Source organism: Athene noctua, chromosome 23 (genome assembly GCF_965140245.1).
Source record: "Athene noctua chromosome 23, bAthNoc1.hap1.1, whole genome shotgun sequence".
Taxonomy (NCBI): domain Eukaryota; kingdom Metazoa; phylum Chordata; class Aves; order Strigiformes; family Strigidae; genus Athene; species Athene noctua.
Window position 1 is genome coordinate 8,682,455 of NC_134059.1, and position 13,861 is coordinate 8,696,315.

The 13,861-nt window shown below is 49.7% G+C and overlaps 1 protein-coding gene across 3 annotated transcripts in view; it reads left to right on the plus strand.

The window, feature by feature from the left end:
• Positions 1 to 13,861, plus strand: part of MAGI3 (membrane associated guanylate kinase, WW and PDZ domain containing 3) — a 67,737-nt gene that overhangs the window by 21,595 nt on the left and 32,281 nt on the right. The window lies entirely within an intron of this gene.

Sequence of the window (13,861 nt, forward strand, 5' to 3'; positions counted from 1 at the left end):
TAAAATACTGCGTTGGCTGAATCGCTGCTGCAAATGGGCGGTTTCATAATTGCCTGTCGAGCGAGGCTGATCACAGGCTCCCTTATCTGGGCGATACCGGGTCACATCCAGCCTGGCCCCGGCCACTGGCCGCCCTCGAGGAGCGGGAGGGGAGGAGCCCGTCTCCGCGTTGGGTGAGGCGTTCGGTGGGTTGTCGCCCGCGCCGGCGGCTACCGGAGGGTTTAGAAGCTCCCTGGGCCCCGGTGCGGGACCAGGTGGGAGCTGCCGGGTCCGCGGGTGCTCACCTCGGTGCTCACCGCGCCCCGAGCCCGGGTCCCTGCCCGCCTCGCTGCTCCTGCAGCAGAACGAGGAGGAGCGTGTCGGCCTCGGCTGCCCGAGGGCGAGCGATTCCAAGACGCTGGCCGGTGGAGGCGAGCGCGCCCCCGCTGCCGAGGGCTCTCCCGTGGCGCTCGGCGGTGGCGGCTGCCCCGCGCCCCGGCCTCGCCCTGGAGCCGGCCTGGGCGCGCGGGGACGCGGCGGGCATTGCTGTGCTGCGCCGCGGAGCGCTTGGATCCCAGAGGCCGAGCAGCTCCTCTGCTGGCATCTCGCTCCTTGTACTTGCTCGTCTCGGAGAAAGCACTATTTCATATTTAATTGAAAATCCTGGGTGCCATAACTGAAAATAAATCTTATTAAATGAATAGTGATGAAATAATAGGACATGCTGTGCAAGGGAAAAGATAAATTCCTTTCATTTTTAATACTACACGATGATTAACACATGGGGAAATATTTTTTCCTGATCTGATTGCTTCAACAACATCATGCCATTAAGATCATAAACAGAAGCTTCCCTGCAAAATTGAATTATAACAAAATTGTAGTTCATCGAGTGAAACCACTGAGATCTGTGGGCACGGCAGATGAACGTGTTCTCTGCGTGAACGAGGTGGGAGCGTGCCTGCGGCTCCCGGGGCATGTCACTGGGAGCCGGGCCCTGTCTGTGGGTACCTGGGACGAGCCTCCAGGCCCGTTGTGTTCTGCACGTGTAGTCGTAGCACCAGATTAACGGCAGAAAAGGCGCTTGATTGACATCTTCATACAGATGAAAGAGAATTACCTTTTTTTCTGAATTAGAAGATTTTTAAGGTACTTTGAACAATGTTGGTAGGTCTCGAATTACTTTTTTCTTACTTGTAGCTTGCTGTGTAGTAACACTGTGAGTTGGGTGCGTTTACTGTAAAACTGCACAGGGGATGTTCAGTATGTTCTCAGGGGCGTTCTGGGGAAAACTGTAAAACTCGTAAGATGCCTTATGGGTGTCAGTTAACCACAGTTGATACCAAATGCTGTTTGGTAGGTTGTCTTTCAAGATAAAATCTTTTTCATCTTTTATTTTTATGAAAATGGTGTCTTAGGCAAGCTAAAAGTTGCAATGCTCTTTATGCCAGCACTTCAAAATGTCAGCATTGATACTTTTCTGTAACAGGCTTGTTTTTCTGAGAAATGTGTTGAAAAATCTGAGGAACAACCTGTTTCCTTCCAGCCACGCTTGTGCAAAGGGGGGGAGAAGGGGCCTGCAGCCCCGTTCCCACTGGTGCTGCCCCGTTTCTCAGCACACGCTGGTGTGCCCTGATCCTTGGGTGCCGTGGCAGCCCCGGTAAAGCCTCTCTGGGTGCAGAACTGCCGTGTGAACTCTGTGTGCCCGGCACTCCCATCAGTCATGGCCAGCGCACGTCTGGAGTAGCGGGGTTTGTGCTGGCTGTCCGCGTTGTGTAGAGCGCGGGGTTCTGGTGTTGTTTCCCAGTTAAACTTTGAGATGTCTCTAATCGGTGTGGCTGTGACGTGGCACATCTGTTAATTTGCTCGGAGGAGTGCTGACCTGGCACTTGGAGGCTGGTGGGAGCGGGGTGAGGCGCAGCTCTGCCATCCGCGCTCGGATTCACCGCGGAGCTGCTCCGAGGTGCCGGCCGGGAGCGCCGCAGCCGCCTCCGGGAGCGTTGGCATCTCCAGGCACCCGGGTTGAAAAGCCAGTTGAGAACTCCCAATTCCTTCCGAAAAACTGCAGAAGGACTCTTCCCGGGAGCGGGAGTCGCTCCTTCGCCTGCGTGCCCAGTGCTCAGCGGGGTCCCTGCCCTGGCTGGAGCCCGGGGGTCCCGCAGGGGCGAGGAGCCCACCAGGGCTGTGCGCCCCGGCAGCCCGTCGGTGACGTTCCCACCTGGACCGGCGCGTGGGAGCGACCCGCAGCCCCACGAGGCCGCTGGGCTGGAAGCGATGCGGAGCGGGGACCTTTGGGATGGGGGTGGGTCTGGCCCCGCTTGCTGCTCTTTAAACCTCGTTTACGGGTCCAGCTGCGGGAGACGTTGCGCTGCCACTCACGGACGCAGCTGAAGGATGCCTTCGCTGTGCACCACGGTTTCTGTTGGCAGTGTTGGTCACCCAGGAGGTTTGTTCTGTTCCAGGACAACAGGCATACAGCATCTTTGTGAATAGAGTGTGTTTGTCAGGCTCCTACTCTGCCAAACTCCAGACTGAAATAGGTTAGTGGGCCTAGAAATTATGCAGAGTGTAATTGCATGTCTTGCTTCCTATGGAGAGCAGGCTAAAAATAAACCTGTCTATGATTTGCATAAGTTCTGTTCTAATCAGAACACTCAAAAAAAAAAAAAAAAAAAAAGAGAGGAGGTCTTGGCATGTGAACATGTACCCTTATGCTGGGAGAACAGTGCCAAGTCCCAAGCAGATTAAATCGCTTGTGTAACACAGAGCAGCTGCAAGGACATTCTTCTTCGGGGATGTGACTGAAATGCGTCCCCGGGCGGAGCGGCGGCGTTGGGCACGCGGCGGCACGGGCCTGTGCTGGGGCGAGCTCCTGGGCAGAGGGGCTCTGCGGCAGGTTAACTGCGGCAGGTTAACCTGGTTAACCAGCAAGTGCCCTGTGTGGAATCCCGTGCTGGGGCGGGGTGTTGAACCGATGCTGGTTAAGTGTCAGTAAGTCTGAATCTGCAGATTATCAAAGGGAAGCATTAATATTAGAGCAGTTTGGGGACTCAAGTCACACTTTGTTCAGTCGTGTATGTTAATTGTGCTTTCTAGACCAAATTGGTTGGTTTGTCTCAGTAAATCATTTTCTCCTGTGTGAATAAACTAAAACCTCATGTTGTAAATTTAAGGGAATGAATGGAAGATTGTTTATAAATTGGGAAAACCGAGCCATAGTTACCCTGAGGAAAATCACCTCTATTGTTCGGGTTACTTATCTTTATTTTGGAGCGTTCCACTTCTGTGTCTGCTCAATTAAGAGCAGACTAAATAATTTATGTATTATTATAACCTATGACAGTTACAGAGGACTCTGATTTCACGGCTCCAGTGTCTGTATTTGACTTCACAGTGCGAGTGTTCAGTGACAGATACCGCTCGTGCCAGACAGCCCCTGGAGGGGTGGTGAGCTGCACGGTGATTAAAACTCGGCAAGGGATTGAGTGCATAATTAGGAAGCCTTAATAAAGTGTTACTATTAAAACAGCGCTGTATTTTTAATTTTTTTAACGTGTTTGCGTATTATAAATTCTAACTGTTGTTTTGACCCTTCTGACTGTTGTAACACACTCTCTGAACATGTTTGAGCCTATTTGTGTGTCGCCGTGCAGGCGTCGATGGGATCGATGGGCCCGTTTGCGTCCGTCCGCTGTCGTGATGTAAAAACCTGTTGCCTCTTGTGCTTTCCATTGCTCTCTTACTTCGAGAGGCACCGTTAGATCTGGCAAATCTACATTTTGTGTGTGAGGTGTTCCAGGCTCCCGGGCTGTGCTCAGTGAGCTTTCCAGATATCCCTGCAAATCCTTGTCTTTGTCTTAAACCTGGCGGCGGCGGAGGCTTAGAGGGTGCAGTTCAGCTGGAATCTTGTTCTGGATCCTCAGTACAAACACATCTTATCTGAGATGGAAATCCTGGGCCGTTTTAGTGGATGGAGTACGTGGGCCCTGCTGCGGGAGGAGGAGGACGGGGAGAAGCAGAGGTGGAGGGGGGGACACGCCTGTCCCTGCTGCCCTGCGCTGTCCCGGGGGCACCTTCCGCACAGACGCTCCCGACTCTTCCCCTCACTGGTACCGACACACGAACCGCGGCCGGCGAGCTCAGAGCAGAGTCTGTCTCTGCTCTCAGGTACTACCCCACGGTGATTCAAACCAGATTCTCTGCCGTGAGTCTTAGTTGTTTCAGGCCGTTGTAAAACTCTCCATCTTCGCCATGAATCGAGCAGGATACGTGCTGCCTCGCGGCGGAGTGTGGGGAAGGGTCGTGAGAAAAGTAGAGAATTAAAATATCTCTTGAAAAATATAGCAAATCTTTATAAATAGGCGAAAGATTGTTGATCTGCTCTGTGCTTTTTTCACTTCTCAAGAAAATACCAAATCAAAGAAGGGAGAGGAAAGTCTCCATGTATAATATAAAAGGTCAAACTGTTCTCTTGTGGAAAGTTCTTTTGCATTTTTCTTCCCCACTGTTAAGTTGAAGGAAACGGTTATGTTTGCATTTTATTTGAAACCATTCATTATTTTAAATCACTTGAGTTCTTCTCCTCTCTCCTTCAGTGTCTGATCTTATATCAGAAACAGCTGTACAGTTCTTTGTGCTTTGCATTTCTCCTGTTTAATAATGGTACATTAAAATACTTGGCGTTATCGGAGAAAACCCTGCCCACTGGTAATTCTCCTGCCCGTGGTTAATGGATTGCTGTGTGCGTGCAGTGTGTTACTGTAATCATATCTGATACTAGATGCTTGAAGCTGGCATCTGAAAATTTGAACTGCTTTACTCAAAGGATTTTCATTTTTAAAGTCCTTAAGGCTAAGGCAGAAAACGTTAGGCTGTGCAAGCTTTTTTGCTACTAATGCAGTGCATAAACCAACTTAAAATGACGTCTGCTGTCCTTCCGCAGAAGTCATGCACAGACTGAGAATGTCCGCAGATGTAGGGAGATACGGGAAAGAAAAAAGGAGCATTCGGCGAAAAATCATGGGCTGTGTTGGTCCAGCAGTAATGGCCCACACTTCTCATCATCTCCGTGTGCTGCTCTTCCCGTTTTTCCATGTACGCTTTGTTTGGGGTTAACCCCCCTAAATGCGTACACTTCATTCTCAGGAAGACACGCACCTCCTCACGGGGCTGAGCTCTGTCCCTGGAGCAGCGTGGCTGCAAAACGCCGCTTGGTTTTGCGTGGGGTGGAGCCTGTACCTGCGCCTGTCCCACACACGGTTCCCGAGCGCCGCTGGTCCCAGCCCTGGCAGCCCTCGGGCTGTCCCGTGGCCGCGTGTCTCCGCGTGAGGGTGGGTCCGAGTGCAGCCGAGGACGTGGCGGGCTGTGGTTAGGTGGGAGCTGCCCGCCGCGTCCCCCCGCCCTCCCATGGAAGTTCCCTGCTCTGGAGCAGGCGGATGAGCTCGGGGTAGGGGGTAGAAGGTGCTGCTTTCCTCTGTGAAATTCCTCTTGGTTTCACAGTGCTGGATCCTTACTTGTCGCTTCCAAGATTCAGTCAACTATGATGCATCTATTTGCAAACGGAGGCAATTGTTGGTTGGGCAACAAGTGTTCTTTTCGTGTACCGACCAAATGGCTCTGAAAGGCTCCCTCTCAATGCCATCTACGTCTGCCAATATTTTCTTTCTTCTTCCTTCTTTGCTGAACAATAGATTATTTTTTTCACGGTAGATGAGGAACCCAGCCATGGATATTCACAGTCTAGAGGCTTCTGTTACAGTTGACTTTGCTGTTTCTATACTGCCAAAAATAAAAACCTGGAGGATTGCGTACAGGCTCCCACTGTTTACATTTCATCTCTTGGGCTTCTCAGCTCCAAGTGTTTTTCAGAATAAACAATGCATTATTTGCCAATCTCTTTGTATTTCTTAAAGATTGTTTGGGGGTATGCCTTGAATAAACAATGAATTTTTGGCAGTGCTGTTTGTATTTCATGAAGATCGGCCGGGGTTGCCTTCCAAAGCCTATTTCAGTCGTCTTCAAAACTTGAAATGCTTTAATGAAGAAGTTCATCAGCAAAAACAAAGCCAAATTATTTTTGCATAGGTTTACCAACGGTGGGCTGGTCTATTGGTAGAACATTTCCAACCCTACCAGGTCTCAAGGAAACGGTGCACCACAGGATGCTGTGGTGCTCAGGAATGAGGATGGAGAAATTTTGGTCTCCCTGGGTCAGTCACCTCCTTGGCTGAAGATGTTGATCACCTGCAGGCTTGTGTTGATCACCCCTCTGATCATTCCTAGTAGTGAGCGATCTCCTAAACCTGTAGGTTTAAAAAGCCAGGACTCGGTGTTTTCTGAGCTTATTTTGTATTACTGAGAAAAACAAGAAGATGCCCAGAGTGAAGTGGGGTGTACACACTCTAATGGCGTTTGTGGCAACCTCATTTCTTAAATCTGGATAAACAGTTTTTCGTTTATTTCAGAAGAGATGTAAAACACACTTCCAGTAGTTTGAATGCTATGGTAAATGATTTATTAATACTGTGAGGCTTATCTCTACCATAATTTCTGTAAATAAGAATATATTGCCAAGAATTTAACGGACAGCATTTAACAAACTGCAATTAAACAAGCGTTTCAAAGTGAACCTTTAATATTTTTCAGATTTTGCTAGTAAATGAGTCTGGTTTAATGGATTATTGTGGCTATAAAGTGCCTTGAGATTTTTTCTGTACAATAGACTCTGTAAATTCTTTTATGAATTGTTCTGCATCTATCCTGTTAATGTAATTAGATGAATGTGACATACTTACCCTTTACTTTTCTGAATTTGCAGAATATCTTTGACACAACCATAGTTGAGCTACATGAAAGATCCTTAATTCAATTTCCTTTAAAGAAGATTGACATTAGAAACATTTAGCCACTTAACAGTCTTTATTTCCCAGCACGGTAATCGGCAAATGCTCTGCACCGTCGTTTCTCTTCAGTACAAAGAAGCAAGATGTGCCATTGTAGATAGAAGTGCAGGAATTTTTTGTGCTACTTGGAGGAATTAAATTCCTTCCTCCGTTGCTGGGGCAGTTCCTGCCGCTTGTTGGCGATGTCTCCCCCAGTCCCGCTCCCTTTGTTCTGTGCCGGTGCTCCGGAACGTGCCACCCGGACCGGTTGGCCTTGTGTCGTTACTCCGTGCCTTGGAGTATTTTTGGGGTTTGTAAGGTCAGGCTCGTAACTGTAGCTGTTTGCGTGGTGCTTTGGTAGTTATCAGATGTCCGGTTCCGGGACGCGTTGCACAGGGAAAGGGTGAGCGGGACGGAATCTCTCCTGACTGTCTCGGTAGGACGCTGGCATGCAGGAGGGTAATGGTTTTCATCTGGCTAGTGTTTCCTAAATATCTTCATGTGAGGCAATTAAAAAGCACAGTGAATAACACAACTGGCTAGCAGTCTCCTCCAGGCTCTCGGAAGGCTGGGATGTGCTCGGCAGGGCCGTGTACCGAAGGAAGAACGTGTAAAGGGCTTCTTCAAATTGGCCTTTGCCTGAAAGTTCTGATAATTTCCCAAATATTCTTTCTTTATTTTTCCCTTTGTTATAACATGTTTTCTCCGGATGCTGGAATAACTTCTAGAACCGTGTAACAAGACTGATTTGGATGTTCCGCGCAGACACCATGCGAGGCCGCGCCCCTGCCCCTCCCTCCTCTCCGTGTTCGCTCCACTTGTCCCCAAGGCTCTTGCTCACGTGTCCGTTCGTCACCGAACCCTGGGCTGACGCCACAGCAGGTGCTACCCCTGTGCCAGTGGCCCCTTTCCGCAGAGTTTCATCTTTGGGGGGACACTGGTGTTGGTTGCTGAGTGCAATGTGGCGTAATCCAAATACCTTTGGTGTCCCTGTCTTCAGTCAAATAATTTATCCTCTGCAGACGTTCAGTAGAGGGAAATTCACACAGCCCAGCAGGCTTTAGTGAGATTCTGTTAATGAATATTGGAAAGCTTGTGTAAGACCTCTTACTTAGGAGTATATTTGTAAAATATTTTCTCCTCAGAGCATTACTCTGGGTCACAGTACCTCCTTTGGTGCCTATCCGTATTCCCTAATAGTCCCGCTCAGTTTTATCTGCACTCACCAGTTTCTCATCCTCAGGGCTCCCTGTTCCTCACCAAACAACCTCCCCGAGTCCTTCCCCGGTTCTCCCACTGCTGCTGACAGCATCACTGGTTTCAGAAGAGCTGCTTTGCCATGTCTGGTCTGCTCCCCACCCAGCTCTCTACAAATGATCCTGGGTTGAGGGAGAAGGTGAGAAGTCTGTCAGCATGGCCAGAACAGATTAAAATACATCACTGCTCTTTCTCGTGCCCTTTAATAATCTAAGGGGTTTTTATTTTGTCTTTGTAAAATACATCATTTGCATTTCACATCCTAAAATAAGCTTCTCGTGTATTTGGCTCTTCTCCCACGTTGTTCTGGGAAGTCAAGATTCATTCTTTACCTTGTCTGTGCTGTTCATTGTCAGGGGAAAAAATCTGTCTTGTGACAGATTGCGGTTTTCAGACAAATGTCGCTGCCTACCAGGGCAGATGCCAAATACCAAATCAAGATGCCCTTACGGTGTCCGAGCCAGAGATCTGCCCACTGTGGCCCGTCACAGGATCTCCGCTGAATCAGTGAACACTTGGCCCTTTCTGATGTGGGACCTGGGAATCAAAAGAGACGTGATTTAATTCAGACTTCTGGAGCAGAGCAGAGTGCATCTACTGCTGTTTAAGCCTTGTTAAAAGGCAAACGAGCGGAAGCCTTCCTGTCACATTCCTGGGATGATTCTCGGCTTTTGGTCTCTTGAACATCCTTGCAGCGACCGAACTCCAAGGTGCTGGGAGTCGCCCGATGGTGTCCGGGTGCTTCTTGAGCTCTGTGGGAGATTTTCCTGCTCTTGTCTCCCAGCGAGTCGTGTGTCGCCTGACAGTGGCCAACGGCTCCTTGCAGAGGCAGCGGTTCCTGGGGTGGGGATCAGCCCGTCACGGACCAGGATCTCTGTTCCGGGACCTGTCGTTGTCCCGACCTCCCTGGCCGGGATTTCCCTCGGGAGCGCCGGGCAGAGCCCGAACGCGGGTTCCCGTGTCCGTGACGTGGCCGGGGAGGGGAGGGGTGAGCGTGTCCGCGGGCCCTGACACCCCCAGCCCCTCGCCCGCCGCGTCCCCGCAGAGAAGCGGACGTCTGCGGGCACCCGTCGTGCTTGTGCCCCACAGCCCGAGACCCGCTGCTGGGGCCGGGCAGTCTCAGAATTTTGCTCTCTCTTTCTGATTTAACTGAAATAATTCGAACCTCCCACGTGTTCCTGGCACTGGGGATGTGGGTGCGTATCTGCTGGGCGGGCAGCCTCGTAGCGCAAGTGCTGCTGCTGGGCTCTTCGGTCTTTTCCATATTCTGTGAATATGCTGATCCTCTTGAGCGCTTTTAGAAGGAATTTATTGTGTTCAGTGAATGCATGTGATCTGTAACTCGTGTTAAATTATCATATGCGAGTAGCTGCTGAGGAATATCATAAAGTTAATGTGTTGCACACTAATTATAACTTTGGTTTCCTAATGCAATGTGTCTGCTTTGTGTAGCTGAACGTTTCTTTAAATGGCTTTTGCTTAGTCACATCAAAGATTGCTTAATCCTGCTGTATGTATTGATAGCCTCGTAGTAATTAAGCAGTAACTGTTTTGCACTTGATCAACCCTGATAATTCCTGTTTTAGTTAGCTCCTTTTGAGCAAAGCCATTTATCTGTTTTATTAGCCCTCGACGCGTGTTTCACATGGAATTTTCATATTCCGGGCTGCCTTTCGCGGTCACCGCTTATGTAACTCGTCACGCGGCCGGGGGTGACTTTGGCCGGTGGGATTGTGTTCACATGGATGAAAGTCTGAACTTACGCTCTGAAATTCTGTTGATGTTTCTCCTCCACTTTGTTCCCGTTGAGAAAATCGTGCAGCAGTATCTGACCTGCGCTTTCTTGGTTCTTCAGTGCTTGAAAATCCCCTGAGACAGTGGTGCCGAGGTCAGCCCGGGCAGGGCGGGCTGCGGGGCTCTGGGGAGCGGGGCGGCGGGTCAGAGCCGGGGGGAGCCCCCGGAGCCCCCGCCCGGGGCTGCCCCTGTGCCCACCCTGCCTCGGGCAGAGCCCTCCGCCGCCGCCCCGCCTGCCCTGAGCTGCTCGGGGTGGATCCCCGTTGTGGAACGCCCTGCAGACAGGCTTTTTAAAAATTGACTCCAAGACGGAGGGGATGCAATTCCCTTTTCGTGTCTGTTCCCTTAAAATACGTTTTTGTGCTAAAGGCTGCAATGAAAGCGTAAGCCCTAGTAATTAATGATGTAGTTTAATAGGGAAGGTCATGTGCTTTTAATAAACTGCTACTCTGAAAAATTGCTTTTATAATTAACAGTAAAGTATTTTTTGAATATTTTGGAAGAAAAAGGCCACGTACTTATTGATTCGCCCATCGGCACTGCGGCTCCTCGTTAGCACGTAGATGCCACTGTCTGCGGGAGGTGTTGGCATGGAAACTTCAGGGTGCAGCTCCCCGCACAGTGTGCAAGTCCTCTAGGAAGTTGTCACCTCTGTCTCTGCATAAAATGTGCATCAAAATGAAACGGAGGATTTCCACGTGGTCTCCAGAGTGATCTGTGGGGGATGTCACAGATACTCCGTGTACTAGCAGCTTCAGCCAGACCGACTTGTGACATTATTTTGCTGTCACTTAGTACTGGGCAGCAGCATAAAAATCTGCACAGATCGAATTCTTAGAATTTGTGTGCGTATTTAAGCTTTGAGCTCTGCTGTTTTACCAGCATTGCTAATCTGGAAATGGACTTTTGTGTGGAGTTCTCGTGGCACACGGCAGCGCTCAGCTGCCTGCAGCTGCGAGGTGAGCACCGTGGCGTCCCGTGACAGCCTGGCTGTATAAATAGCCGCCTTCATCCCGTGGAGGCAGCTTTGGCGACGCGGTGTGTGGTGTGACGAGCAGTGAAAGCTGCTCCCCCCCTTTTTCACAGCGTCTCTGTCGCTCAGACTTGCCTCCGTCCTTCACAGCGCTGGGTTTTGCTGCAGTGGTGCTCAAGCCGTTTTTCTTCTGCAGTCACTTAGCTGTCCTTACGCATATCCTCGTTTAAGCAGTTCCTTTGTGGTTAATTTAAATTAAAACTGAAAACAAGAGGCTTGTGCCTGTTCATCTTGCAGAACCTGAACGGTACGAAGTACGTTATTCCTCTTGACTGGTCCCTGTGTTGCGTGTGTCATCCTTCAGAGACAGCTCAGCCGCGCAACAACCACCAACCTGACATTTATTAGGTCATTTCGGAGAGCCTGATACATGAGGTTCTCCTAAAAGCCTGCGTGAAACAATGTAAAGGAGCGTGTTCAGCTCCTGAAGGGGGAAATAGCTGCCTTTTGTGTAGGGACAAGCTCCGGAGATTGCCTAAAGCAGCCTTGCTATTACTTTATTTTTCTGCTTTCTAATGCCCACCATTCTCTATGTGACTTTCTGTCGTTTTCTCTCTGCCTGTTTTGTTTGACTTTCTTCCATTTTCCCCAGGCAGTCCTTTCAATCTTCAGTTTAGTCATCTTGGTCTCAGAGTATAGCCCAGTCTTTAAGGTTTTAGCGTTAAGATTAACCCCTCGGTGTTGGCATATCCTTAGTAGCAGCTTTGCTTTTACTCTATTTTTGGACGGAGTTGATATTTATTGGAAAGGGTTTATGACCTTTTTAAATTTCCAGACGTGAAGAGGGTAAGATCAGCGAAAAAATGAAGCGTCTGTAGTTCTACATCCAGTCCAGCTTTTCACCTCTTGCCAAGTTTTCCCGGCGCGCGACCCCCTGAGCAGAGCCAACAACCAGACGCGTTGCCCGAGTGAAATACGCGTGTATTGATCTCCCCGTGGAACAGCTCGTCTGGTTCCGGCGCGGTGCGATGGGCCTGGCTCCGACAGCAAGATGGATGGACCGCTTTAGCGGTAAAACATTTTTTAATGGTGAGAAACCATCTTGTCTACAAACAATAAAGCGATTTGTAGTAACAAATGGAAAATATTTTTCTTGCTAGAGATTACACCATTTGTTTTCATTTTCCGTGACATGTTTTGCTCATTATGCTGCAGGAAGCAAATCCAAAGTTTTATAAAGAACAGCTCATGATGGCAAAACAGGGAATTGAGCTGGGGGCTCGCTGTCATAACAACAGAGCACGTCAGACCCGGGGGAGCTGCGGCGCTCCTGCCAGTTCCGTGTTTGGGAAGGAGTCGGGGATGGGGGTGCTGCTCACCCCACCCACGCCAGCGGAGTTACGGTGCCGGTTGTGTAACTCGGGGGGGCACGAGGACTGCCCTGCGCCACCCTCCCAGCGCTGCCACGCGGCTTGTCTCTCTGGGTGTCATTTTAAAAGAAATGACAGCGTCCGAGGAGGGTGGGGAATGGGCTTCCTTGGGAGGTCAGGGCTCGCATCAAGCCCTGGGTGCGCTGCCTGGGTCCCTGGGGGCGGGGGCAGCTCGCTCTTCGTCTGCTTGGGGAGCTTTTGAGTCAGTTTTGGTTGATTTGTGGATGGCACAGACCCCTGAGGAGAGGGCGGACAGGTGGTCTTGGTTTCACTTTTAAATCCTTTCCAGCTTTGCTTGGAGAAAAGAGGGTGCAATCTGAAGCCGGGTTTGCAGTGAGCGGTGGCCGGTTTGGGGACGGGCGTTAGGTGTGTGCCTGCCCTTGGCTTGCCAGACGGGAGGGGAAGTACAGACTTACCAAAGCGTGGAACCGACTTTGCAGCCGTGACACGTAGTTGGGAAGACTTGGTTAGTGGTGGAAGGGTTCACTGGGTTTTGGTGGGTTTGGTATTTGGGTTTTTTTCCAAATTTGACGCCTGTGTAAATACAATAATCTCAGTTTAAGGTGTAGGGGAACTTTGCGTTAAGCCTGATGTGGGTCCGCGCCCCGTTTCCTTCTCGGGCCGTTCGAGGTGGTCTCTCCAGCACCTGGCCTCAGCGGGCCCCTGTCAGAGTCACTCCTGCGGCAGGTTTACACGTCTCGTGACCGCTGCCGACGTCATTTCAAAGGAGCACTTGTCTGTGCCAGCTTGTGTTCCCACCGCTGTGATACACCAGCCTGCGCCGTCTCCTCCACTGGGTTTTGAAGACAGAGACTGAGTCTTTTTCCCTAAAGCCCCGAGTGTTCTGCTGTAGTACGTAACTTAAATTTATCAAGGTCACTGAACCCTATTTAATGCGCTTTCTGGGAAGATGACAGGGTACAAAAGATTGGTTTGTACCCTTCTGTCAGAAGGATGAAACAATAATACAAGAGCTCGGTTATTTGTGTGCTGAAGGGGCTGCAGTTATCTAGTGACATGACAGATTCGCTAATGATACCTGACAGAAATATTGCGAAGGAATAATTGTAAAAAAACCCTCTCTTCTATCATGTAGTGTCTTTAAAAAGAAAATATTTTCTTCTTATAATACCAAGAATGCAGATTCCCACGTGGCAAAATACTGAGTTCAGGTGCCCAGCCAGTAGGTATAAATTGAATGGAAAGTATTACCACTATATTTTGAAGCAGTTTCCTGTCTGTAGAGGCTTTTAACTTTGGTAATAGATTCTGTATTTTAAGACTTCTTATTGATTTCCAAACAATTACAGAATATTGTCATGGTCTTGCTTGGGAGATGCTGGGGTTGGATGGTTGTTGCTCAGCTGTGCTTAAAATCACGGTCCCGGTTCAGGTCAGCAGGGGGTCAGGCTTTGTAGCATGGAGTGACTTTTCCCTCCAGACCGCTGCATGTCAAGCCACCCCACTCTCTGCTGCTTTCTTTTTTTTGAGGGGTTTATAGCAGTGAAATGCAGTTCACATTGTGAGATCCTGCTTAATTTTTAAAG